Raw genomic sequence first — 11823 nt, forward strand, 5'->3', positions numbered from 1 at the left:
GAAGTGGCCTTTCTGAGCCAGGGGGCTAAGACGCAGCATCAGGAGGGAGCAGGCTGGCCGGGTGCCCGCCAGGGAAAGCGAGAGGTGTGCAAAGGCCCCAGGAGGCACCCAGCGGGAGGCAGAGCCAGGCCCTGGTCCACTCGGGCCCCAGTGTTCTCATCTGTACAGCGGCAGAGGCCTGGACTCTAAATGGCAAGGGACAGGAACAGCCCTCGGCCTGGCCTGGCACAGGGTCAGCTCCCAGAGATGGGAGCTGGTGCTCTGAGGGCCACCACCAGCACACCGGGGTGCCTCCCCTCTCAGACTAGGGGGGTCCTAGAAGGCAGAGGTCCCAGCGGGGATGGGAAGGGAATCTCTGCCAGCAGACTGAGGTCTCTCTGAGGGTAGGGGCTCCTTCTCCCACATTCTTATTCCCATCTTGCCTACGAGAAACCTCAGAGTGGCTCCTTCAGTCGATCAACAAACACGCATTGAGTACCCACTGCTCTCGCCGCTGGGGCCTGGCAGGGAACAAGACAGAGAAAACCCCTACCCCGTGTTGATGTCTGCACCCAGGTCAGCAGGCGAGCGAGCGAGCAAACGCGCACACAAGCCCGGATCAGACTTAAGAGCATCGTTTCCAGCCAACAGCCACTTCTTGAACATCCACTGCGGGGCGGGCATCCTTCCAGGGATGCAAGGGCGGATGAAGGAGGAAGAGTCCTGCCTCCTCTGAGTTCAAGGGACGGGGCAAGATGGCAGCTTGGTAGTGACGGAATTATTTGTGTGTCCAAAGGAGTTTGGGGAGCAGTGGCGGAGATGGATGAGAGGGAACCCCATGACCTGGGGCGTCTGGGAGAGGCCTCTTTGGGGAGGTTAACATAGGAGACGAGACCTGAAAGATAAGGATGGGCAGCCCCAGGGAGGGAGGGGAAGAGAGATCCAGGGGATAGTGTGTGTAGGGAGTGTTCAATGGCTCCCTATTGCCATCCAAATAAGTTCCAAATGCCTTCCTCTTCCTATGAGGCCCTGCACAAACCCCCTCCCTCCTCCCTCTCTCCCCCTCCTCCCTCTGCTCCAGCCACACGGGCCTCCTCGCTGTTCCTCCCACAGGCCAGGCCCGGTCCTGCCCCAGGGCCTTTGCACTGACTGTTCCTCCCACCTGGAATGCTGTTCCCTTGCTTCTCACCATTCCAGTCTCAGCTCAAATGTCACCTCCTCAGAAAGTCCCCTCCCAGCCACCCATTTAAGCAGCGTCCACTCACCCCACCCTGTTATTCTCCAACACTGCGTCCTATTCTTTTTCTCGTTCTAGTTCCTATCAGAGTTTTTTATGCTGTTTGTGGTTCGTTTAGACAGGATTATGTTTCTTCGTGGGTTGTTCTCTTCGTTATTTGTCTCCCCCTAGTACAGAGCCTGTCTGGGTCTCTGCAGAGCCCGGCACACAGCAGGTGCTCCATAAATGCACAGGCAGTGGGGCAAGGAGCAGAAACAGCTGATCCAGCCCAAGGCAGAAGTCCCTGGCCGCACTCCTGGTGGGAAATCCTGGGAGACAGGGAGTTCCTCAGTTCCACCACGTTCGGGGGCGTCTCTGAAGTCCTGCCTCCCGCGGCAAGGCAGCATCCCCCCTCCCTGGGCCACCAGTCCAAATGGGGGCGCCCCCCCCCCGCCCCTTCCCAGCCCGTCTCTCCTCCTGCACCTTCTCTGGCCAAAAGCGCTCGGCCACCCCAAGTGCAAGGGCCCCTGGTCGGCCCCCATCCCGCAGCCCCGCCCAGAGCAGCCTTCCTTGTCCCGTCTCCGTGGGCTCCCGACCCGGTGGCCCTGGTCACCTGGGTGTCACCTTGGCCCGTGCTTCTGGCTGCCCAGGCTCTGGGGCACCACATTCTTTTTGAGCTTCGGTCAACACTGTCGTGAGGGTGGGTCCAAGCTCTGCTCCCAATCCTGAGCCCCTCCCCGCCCCGGGGGGTGCAGCCACCAAGGGGCATTTCCCCTGCATGCTCCCCAGGCCACTAGATGCAGCGTCTTCCCCCACACCTGGTCCTCACCCTGTCGGACCCCACAGCCCACCCTGGTTCCCAAGACGGAGCATCAGCCTGGCCTCTCTCCCCCCACAGCTGCCGTGTAACCCTCCTCCTGTCTCCACAGCCCCCTCCCTGCCTGCACCAGCTCCCATCTGCCATCAAGCTACCTGCTCCCTCTGCGCAGCCTTCACCTTTATCACGTTCCCTTTGAGCCTGGCCCTCCCTCCCTTAAAACCCTCCCATGGCTCCCTATTGCCCTTGGGTCAGATTCCCAGATCTTCGGGCTAGCATCCTAGCCCTGCCCCCGCTGGCCCGCCCAGCTTCACCTCCCTCCACCGGTTCACTCTCTCTGCTCCAGCCACGCCAGCCAGATGACCTCATCTCTGCTCTTTCCCACCTCGGGGGCTTTGCTTAGGTTGTTATCTCTTCCTGGAATTCCCTCCCACTCCTTCTGCCTGGAGGAAGTCCATGCCTTCAGGGCTCAGCCAAAAAGACACCTCTTCCAGGCATCTCCTCCAGAAGGGTCGCCCCCAGCCTCACCTCGCCCGCTCCGCACGAGCACTGAACGCAGACAGCCTAGTGTTGGTGGCTAAGTGGACATTTATTCTATAGCCACTTCCTGCTGCTGGAGGATGCTGGGGCCTTAGAGAGAACCCAAGCCTCGCAGGGAGGGCTCCCAGGGTGGGTGGAGGAGGACACAGACCTGAGCACGCACTCCCAGGGCCACACAGTCAGGGCCAGGACTGAGAGAGCACCCGGGGCCCCAGGGACCCAGAACTGGAACAGGGCCTCTGCCGGTGAGTCCAGAGGTGGCTTCCTGGAGGAGGGGGACCTGTACCCACCAGTCTTAGATCTCCCAGCCAGGCGCACTCCACAGGGGTGGGTAAATACAGACTTGTGGATTGCCTGAGAAGCCACAAGACCACACACACACACACACACACACACCCCCCCATGGTGTGTGTGACCTGCTAGGAAACAAGGGAAGCTTCGTTCTGAACACAAGCATCCCCAGATTTGGAAGCAGAATTTGGGGAGGCTCCACTGAGACCAGTGTGTGAGATGGGGGGACCCCCGGGCAGCCTGGGGCACCATAACCCGCTGACATGCCACATCCGGCCGCAGCAGGAGGCAGGGAAGGGCCGGCCAGTCCAGGCCAGGCCAGGCGAGACGGACAGACTGGACAGTCCAGCACGACCTCCTCATTCAAGCGACAAGACTTTCCCCAACCAACTCCTTTGCCATCAGGGGCCTTCACGCCCCACCTCCCTGGGTCTCAGTTTCCCCATCTGCAAAATGCAGCCAGACGCTGCAAAATGGGGGAAGGGGCTCGGCTTCCAAGCTCTCCCCTCCCTCCGCACGGAAAGGCTCAGCCCCGGTGGTTGCTGGCTTTTTATGATGTGGATGTGGGTTGTTGTTGTTTTTTTTTTTTCCAAGGAAAAAGCCGAGAAGCAGCGCTGGGCCCCGGGACCGCTCAGACCACCTTAAATCAACCCCGCCGCCCCGGCTACTGTGGAAATTCCTTTCTCCGCGGTGATTGGCTGGGCGCGCCAGCCAATCCGCCCGCGGCGCTCCCACATGGGCCCGTGACGTCACAATGGGCGCTGGCCAATGGGGGCTCCGGGAGCCGGCAACCAATGGCTGGAGACCCTGGCATCGGCTGGGCCAATCGGAAGGCGGCATGGAGAGTGTAGCTCCCCCTCCCTAGGAGGGCTGAGACCCTCGTGGACGCGCGAGCCTGGCCGGGTGGGAGCGGGGATCGGCTCGAGTTTACCCCAAAACAGGGAGAAGCGAGCCACCCCTGAGCCTGGGGGGGAGGGGGGCCACCCCTTCAAAACAAGACCCCCTCGTCCAACATGCCACCTTGCAAAAGCTCAGGGCGTCTCGCCCTATTTCACAGATGGGTAAACTGAGGCACAGAACCGGTTAAGTCACGCTGGACGCCCCCCCCCCCAACCCCATGGAGGAGCTGAGACTCTCCCCCGAGCCCAGAGGCTCCCAGCGAGGCTCAGTTTTTGTCCCCCAGATCAGATCGGGAAGGCATGGGCCTCTGTGTAACCGAAGGGAGAGAGAGGCTGCTCCCCGTGCCTCAGTTTCCCCGAGGGCGGACGGGAGAAGGGAAGGGAGCAGGGGTTCTGGGAAAAACTACGATCCCCAGAAACCCCCGCGCGGCGCCCGGCCGGGCTGTCAATCAAAGTAACGTGGGGCGCTGTCGGCCGCGCTCCCCCGCCCGCCTCTCCCCTGCCAGCTCCCGCTCCTCCCCGCCGGCTCCGGGCCCGGCGCGGTATAATTACAGCCCATTGATCCGCCCCGGGCCGGGAAAGCGGCTCCCTCGGGGAGGCCGAGCCTTTGGCTTCCGACACCGCCAACCTCTGCCTGCCGCCCCCCCAGCAGCGCGGCTGGGCCACCGGCCAGGCCCGTCCCCTCCCGCCTGCCAGGGCTCCGGGTGACCTCTGAGCCTCCGCTCCCCACCGCATGCAGTTGGCGGGGAGCTCCCCCCACACCCCGTAAAAATCACACACACATTTCCTCCCACCCGGGAACCTGGGGAGCCGCACCCCCACCCCCACGCCGTGTTCCAGCGCCCCCCACCTCCCCGCCTGACCTTGAGACTCTCTCTGGGCCTCAGTTTACAAACCTGGGGGGTGAGATGGTGGGACAAGACTGGTTCGTGAAACCGACGCTCTCTGCCGTCCGGCGTGGGCAGCCAGGGCCAGGCCACGCTGGGGACTCACGGAGGGGTTCCCCAGGTTGAGGCGATGAGGGGAGACCGAGCAGAAAACGCTCAGCCCCCCTGTGGTCAGGGCTGCGGTAGAAGAAGGGACCAGGGGTGTGGGTGGCCGCAGAACCAGGAGGGAGGTCCACGCTTGGGAAATTGGAAAGGCCTTCTGGATGGCAGGTGGGGGTGTTTAAGCTGGGGTTCTGCAGAATGCATAGGAGTTGCGCCCTTTGAGCAGTGCCTTTATGTTACCCTAACTCAAAGTGGAAGAGGAAAAATGGGGCAGCCATAAGCCCTCCCCTGGGATTGAAGACCCTTGAGCTCTGACCCCTCCTGGGTGGACCTCTGAACTTTCTCTGGTGGGAAATGGGAGGAGGTGGACACACCCACGGGTCCCTCTGCCTGCTTTCACACCGGTCTGTAAAGATGCAAAGACCCTGGCCAATGGGAGGTGGCGACCCAGCAGCCAGGCAGGGGCACTGGGGTGGCTGAGCGTTCAGAGCTCCGGCCTCTCCCTGGGCGAGAACCGGGCAGCTCTGGGGACAAGAGACAGGGAGTCCAGGCCGGCCTCGGCTGGGTAGACGAGGTTGATACTAGAATCTTCAAATAAGTTACAGCCTCTAAAGCACTTCATTCATACCAAGTGCTCAGGAAGGGGCAGCCATTTGGACTCCCACTATGCCCCCAAAGGGCCTTCTCTCCCACCCCGAGGTCACACCCCACGGCCGGGCTGTGCACTCGCTCTCCGATCCTCCCAACTCTTTGATCACCCATTAAAATGCGAATCAGAGCCCAGCCTTCCCTTTACGCAAGAACCTTCCATAGCTCCCCAGCACTCTCAGAATCTGACCCCCGTCCCCTCCCTCCTCCCTCTCTCCCCCTCCTCCCTCTGCTCCAGCCACACAGGCCTCCTGGCTGTTGCTCCACCACACCAGGCCCGGTCCTGCCCCAGGGCCTTTGCACGGGTTGTTTCCTTTACCTGGACCATGGTTGGCTCATCTCTGCCTTCCAGTCTTGGATCAAACATCCTCACAAGGAGGCCTGGCCCAGCCAGCCTGGCTAGAGCAGCTCCCTACCTCCCTAGCTGGTCAGCCTCTCTCATTTCATTTCCTCCAGAAGCCTCCTCACTCTCTGGACACTATTTATTTGCTTCTGTGTTTATGGTCTGCCCAACACAGTGCCGGCTCCACAGGCTGGGAGGATAGAGGGGCACACCTCGGGAGGGATGGAGCCCCGCCCAGGTCACCCAACAGGCAGGGCAGGGCCCCAGAGTCCCTGACAAGCTGCCCAGTGCTGACCAGCCTGCAGGGGTCGGCTGCAACCTGAGGTCAGAGCACCCCTGAGGCCTGGGTTCGAATCCCCCTTGGCCGCTGTGTCGCTGTGATTCTGTAAGGTGGGAGCAATAGGGTCAAACAGCTGAAGGGACGAACAGGCCTTCGCTATTATTATCGTGCGTGCGAGAGCGTGCAGGGCCCGCCGGGGACCACCCTGGGTTGGGGGGAGCAGGGCTGGAGCTGGCACCCAAAAGGCAGCCCCTGTTTTTGCCCCCCTGGGGTCTCCTGGTCATTGCACCCATCCTGGCCCAGGCCCATCCACCCTCCTGACACCCCCCTGGAGCCTGCCTCCCTCGGGGTTCCTCGCTGGACCCTGGTCTCCCCCGGCCCCCAGGAGGCCAGCACCCGATTCCGGAACAACGCTGTGGCCCGAGCCCCGTCCTTCTCTTCCAGCCTCTGCTTGGCTGAGGCCCGTTACCCTCGCTGGGCCCCGGTTTGCTCCTCTGGGAAAGGGGGCCAGCCCTGATCAGGGGACCTGTGCTGCTGGCGAGGTTGTGTTGAAGGCCCCCACGGCAGTCCTGCCTCTAGGCTCACGGTCCCCACTACCTGGAACAGCTTCCCTCCCCACAGCCGTCTTCCCCTGGCAGGCTCCTTCTGTCACCCGGGTTTCAGCTCCAATGTCACCTCCTCAGGGGGGCCTCTCCCATCTCCGGGCTTAAGCAGCCCCTTGTCATCCTGTCTCCTGCCCCTGCTCGAATTTTCCTCCTGGCACTATACTGTTCCCTGGAATTATCTCGTCTGCTGGCGTCTGTGTTGTCTGTCTCCCCCACGACCCCGCTGTCACGCTGTGGGCTCCCTGAGGCTCGAGAAGGGCTCTATCCTGGGTCCCTGGCACCCAGCAGGCACCTGATCAATTCCGGTTGGTCTAGCTTGGGGTGGGGGAGAAGGGAAGGCGGCCAGGCCCAGAGAGGCCTGGGGACCTGCCCAAGGTCACACAGCGCCGCGCACAGGGTGGGCGCTCTGCAGCTGCTGCTCAGGAGCCTCAGGGCCACCCCTCCCCGCGTTCCAGGCCGGGCCGGGCCAAGTGCCAGGTGGCCCGCCCCTCCTCCCCCGCCACCGCCGCCGCCGGGGCACCCAGCATCAAGCAGGCGGGCCGGCCCAGCGCGCTCCCCAGCAGGCCGGGGCAGGCCCAGCGGGGGCCGGGATCCGGGAGGCGGAGGGAGAGGGAGGGAGGGAGGGAGGGAGGGAGGAGGAAGGGGGCGGAGGAGACAAAGCGGGAGGAGGCGGAGGGAGGGGGATGGGAGGAGGGTCAAGGGGGGGAGGGGCGGGCCTCCCGGCCTGGCAGGCGCCCAGCATCAGGGCCCGGGGCGCCTGGGGGGGGGGAGGGGGGGAGAGGTTTGTAGGGGGAGGGCGGGGCGCACGGGAAGAGGAGGAGGGAGAGAGGGAGGGAAGGGAGGGAACCTCGGAGGACCTTGAAGGGCAGAGGGAGAAACAGAGAGAGAGACGGGAGGCAGAGGGAGCGGGAGACGGAGCCCTGGGGAACCGCCCCCCCCCCCCCGAGGCAGCGGGGGTGGGGGGAGAGTCAGAGAAGGGCAGATCCCCCGGGAGGGACCCTCAGCGGGAGGCCTTAGCGTAGGGGCGGTGGGGCACAGGTTGGGGCTGCAGGCGGCTCCCCACTGCGGTAACTAAGGTCGGACAACATGCCCTGCGCCCCGGCCTCCGTCTCCCCGCCAGCCTGGCCCCTCAGCGCCCCCAGAACCTCCTGGTCCTCGCGCATCTCGGGGCGCCCCTCCCCTGCTCAGACACCTCCCATGGCTCCCGGAGGCCCCCCAGCTCTCCCGCCTGACAGGCAGGGGCCTGCGGGGGGCCGGCCCAGCCCCCCTCCTCCAGCTCATTTTTCCCCCTAAATCTTCACGGACCCCCTCCTATGTGCCAGGCACAGTTCAAGGCCCCGGGGATTTGGGAGGGACCCCAACAGACCAAGTCCCTCTTGTCACGGAGCTCACAGGAGGGGGGACAGAAGGAAACCAGGGAACGTTTGTTGACCCAAGTTGTGCGCGCCCGATAAAGCAAGCAGGAGCGAGGAGGCGGTGGTGGCTGTGGGGACAGCGTGTTCCAGGCAGAGGCCAAGGCCCCGAGGTGGGACAGTGCTCGGTGCTCGGTCACCCTCCAGCCTGGAGCAGAGGCCAAGAATGGCGAGGAGGAGGGCCACGCAGCTCTAGGAGCACCCCTGCCCCGCACCCCTCCTCAGCAGCCGCCTGCTGTATACCTGGCCCTGCCTGGCACCCCCACCTTTGAAGTCCTCCCCACTCCCGCAGCTCTGCCCGCCTGCACCGGGTCCAGAAGCTTCTCTTCCTCTTCAACAAAATGGCTAAGATCCTGGACCCCAGAGCTGGGCCCTGCCAGCGTCTGGACTCAGCTTCCCCGCTGTGTGCCCGTCGGGGAGGCACTTTTGAGTCTCGAGCCTCAGTTTCCTCGTCTGTAGAATGGTCCTTCTTCCACGGGCATTTTCCGGAATTAATGGAGACCCGCAGTAGAGGCGGGAGCCACAGCGGACGGTCAGCAAAGGGCAAATCCAGCAGCCGGGGCAGCAGACCCGGCCGCGGCCCTCCCTGCCTTGCTTGGTGACGGGGACAATTTCCTGCCCGTCCTTGGGCCTCAGTGCTCCTGTCTGCACGATGCGCAGAGAGCGAGATCCCTTCGGGCTCCCCCACTCCAGCGTCCCGGCAGCCAGGCCTCTTTCCTGTGTCCCCCAAGCCCACGTGGAGCGCAGACCCCCAGAGGACAGGGAAGGAGGGAGGTCACAGATGGACCTGGCCGGCCTGTGACTGTCTCACGTGTCACCTCCCAGTTTTGGCTCCTGGTTTTCTCCGGGGTCAGGGGTCCCGAAGTCCTCTCACCCCTGCTGAGCCCAGGAGGCCAAACCCCGGAGCAGCAGGGGGGCTGGGGGGGCCCTCAGTTCGCAGGGGTCCCCCGGGGTGTGGGAGGGGTGCGTGGGGACAGGGGCTGGTCAGTCTCACGACACTGGGGCTTGTGGGATTCTCCAACACTGGATGGGGAAATGGAGGCACAGAGAGAGCCCCACGACAAATGGAATGCATACCCTTGAGGCATACAGACCCCCTGCCAGAAAGACCCTTAGAAAGGGGGAGGGGGCTGGGAGTGGGGAGGGATCTGAGAAGTGGGGGGGGGGCGGCCTTCGAGAAGGGACTCCTGGGAGGGACAGGGTCTGAGAGGGGGCAGGGTAGTCAGAAGGGGGGGTTCACCCCAGGCCCGCTGCTCCCCTCCCCTCAGAAGCTGGGAGCACCTCCCCCCCCTCAGCCCCCTCCCCAGGTCCTCCACCCCTCCCCTCCCCGCCCCCTTCCTCTCATTCCTCCTTCCCTCCCCCTTCCCTCCTCCCCATCCCCCTGCATCCCCCTGCATCCCCCTTCTTTCCTCCCCCTCCTCCTTCCTTTCCCGAACCCCCTGCCCTCCCTTTTCTCCCTCCTCTCCCCCTCCCCTCCCGCCCTCCCTTCCTCCGCCTCATTAGGCGGCCGCGGCGCGGGCCCCATTAGCGGATCAATTAGCCGAGGTCGCCGGCGGCGGGTCGTTAAGCGCGGAGGCCGAGGCGGCGGGAGGCCCTCCGAACCCCCCCCCCCCCCCCCCCCCCCCCGCCTCCTGCCTCCTGCCTCCTGGAGCCCCAACCCTCCTCTCAGGGGACCCAGCCCTGCAGGGGGGGACCAGGCCAGAGGGAGACCAGAGGTCACACACCTGCCCCTCTTCTTGGAGAAGAACCCCGGGTGGGGCTGCCGGCTTGGCCCCCCCCTCGGTGCCCTGCATGCATGCGCCCCAGCGTCAGTAATAATAATTACAGCATCAGCTGCCAGCCCGGGAGGCCTCGCTGGCCCGCAGTCGCTCCGGGGTCGAGCCCCGTGCAGACCAGGGCTGCCCGCAATAAATTTGCGGACAATTATCGAGTCGCTTCTATGTGCAAATTTCAAAAAAAAAAAAAAAAAAAAGGAACCGATCCTCCGTCCGTTCTCTGCCTCGTGTCTGTCACACGCCCCCGGCGACACACTGTATTTTCCTTATTTCTCTGTCTCCCCGACCCACGGCGGGGATATGTCTGTTCTGTCCTCGCTGTGGCCCCCGGGGCTCAGAGTGGAGTCTCGGAAAATGAGCGCACGCGTGTGCCGGGCTCTGCGTTCCCGGGGTTAAATAAGGCGATGTTGGTCACCAGCCTTGGTTCTGCGATCAGACCCATTTTCCAGGGAGGGAAGCCACTGACCCAGAGGGGGGAAGCCACTTGCCCAGATCACGCAGCTGGGGAGGAAGAACCAGAATTTAAACCCACCGCTGGGGACCCCATGCCCGGCACCATTATGTAACACATTAATAATATCCACTATGGGGGGAGGGGAGGAAGATGGAGGGGGGCGTGTGTCACAGAACCCTGCTTTGGGGGAGGGTCAGGGGAGGCCCTCGGAAAAGTGACTTCTGGGGAGTCTTGGGGGATTAGAACCCTGAGGAGGGGAGAAAAAAAAAGTACACTGTTCCTGGCGAAGGGAACAGCCTGTGCAAAGCCCTCAAGGCAATAAACAGTAAGATGTTTCAACCTGGCTGCAGCCTCAGCCTGCTGAGTAGGAATGATTGGAGGGCTGGGTGGCAGGACTGGCCCAGCAGGGCCTCGTGGGCCTTGGTGAAGAATTTAGCATTTATTCTGAGGGCCACCGGGGCCAAAGATAATCGATTTTTTTTTTATCATTTTTAAAAATTGTGAAAAATAACGCACTGACAGAAGAGTGCACAGATGGTAAATGAACATTTCTATGGATTTTCACAAAATGAACACACTCCTGTGATCAGCCGGCAAGTTAAGAAAGGAAACAAGGCCAGCCACATCAGAAGTCCCTTTTGCCCCTCCCCCCCCTAAGGGTAAACTGGTGGCATGGGACGCTGTCGGTCACTTGGCCTGTTTCATTCTTCCAGTTTTGTTCTTCCAATTGCACAGTATTTACTCTTTTGTTCAGCGTTAGGCGTGTGAGATGCCTGGTGTTGAATCCCGTTCTTTTTCACGGCTGCGTAGTATTCCACTACACAACTAGGTGGTGACTTCTCCTCCTGTAGCTGATGGACAGCTGGTGGTTTCCAGTTTGGGTCGATGATAACTCACTTCAGTGGCTCTGAACGCTGTGATTTACAGCTTCTGGGCCGACTCAAACAGCATTTCTGTTGGGGGATGGACGCAGGAGGGGGATTGCTGGGTGCCAAACAGCCTTCCGAAGAAGATGGAACAATTTACACTCCCCAAGTGGCGGTGGCGTAGGTGACTTCGGGTTTTCAACACGAGGATGTGTGTTGAGCGGCGAGTGACCCCATCACACGGGCGTTTGGGGAGGTGCTTCGGCCGCAGTGGGGGAGGCATGGGAGCCAGTAGGCAGCTGGTGTGACCACTCCAGTCCCCGCTCTGCCTCCTCTTTCTCTCCTTGGGGACACGAGGAGTTTTCCCTGAGGTCGGCAGTCCTGCCATGGCCCCCTCTCTCCCTCCCTCCTTCCCTCTCTGTGCCTTTGCTCCAGTGGGAACCCACTGGACTAGGAGACAGGGCAGAACGTCTTGGACTTCAGTATCCCTCAGTGTCCCAGCTCCCAGCGGGGGGTTTATGTGCCAAGCGGCCCTGGGAAGGATCTTGCAAAGTCAGGATGGCTCCCCCCAGCCCAGCCCCACATCCTGGGTGGGCAGCCTGAGGTCCACTTGGCCCAAGTGCCGGATGCACCGGGGGAATGTGGCTCCCCTTGGGGTGGTCTAGCTTGGGTGCGGTGGTGATGCTGGGGGGCTTTCAAAAGGGTCCTT

The sequence above is a fragment of the Equus przewalskii genome, chromosome 6, assembly GCF_037783145.1.
Source record: "Equus przewalskii isolate Varuska chromosome 6, EquPr2, whole genome shotgun sequence".
NCBI lineage: Eukaryota > Metazoa > Chordata > Mammalia > Perissodactyla > Equidae > Equus > Equus przewalskii.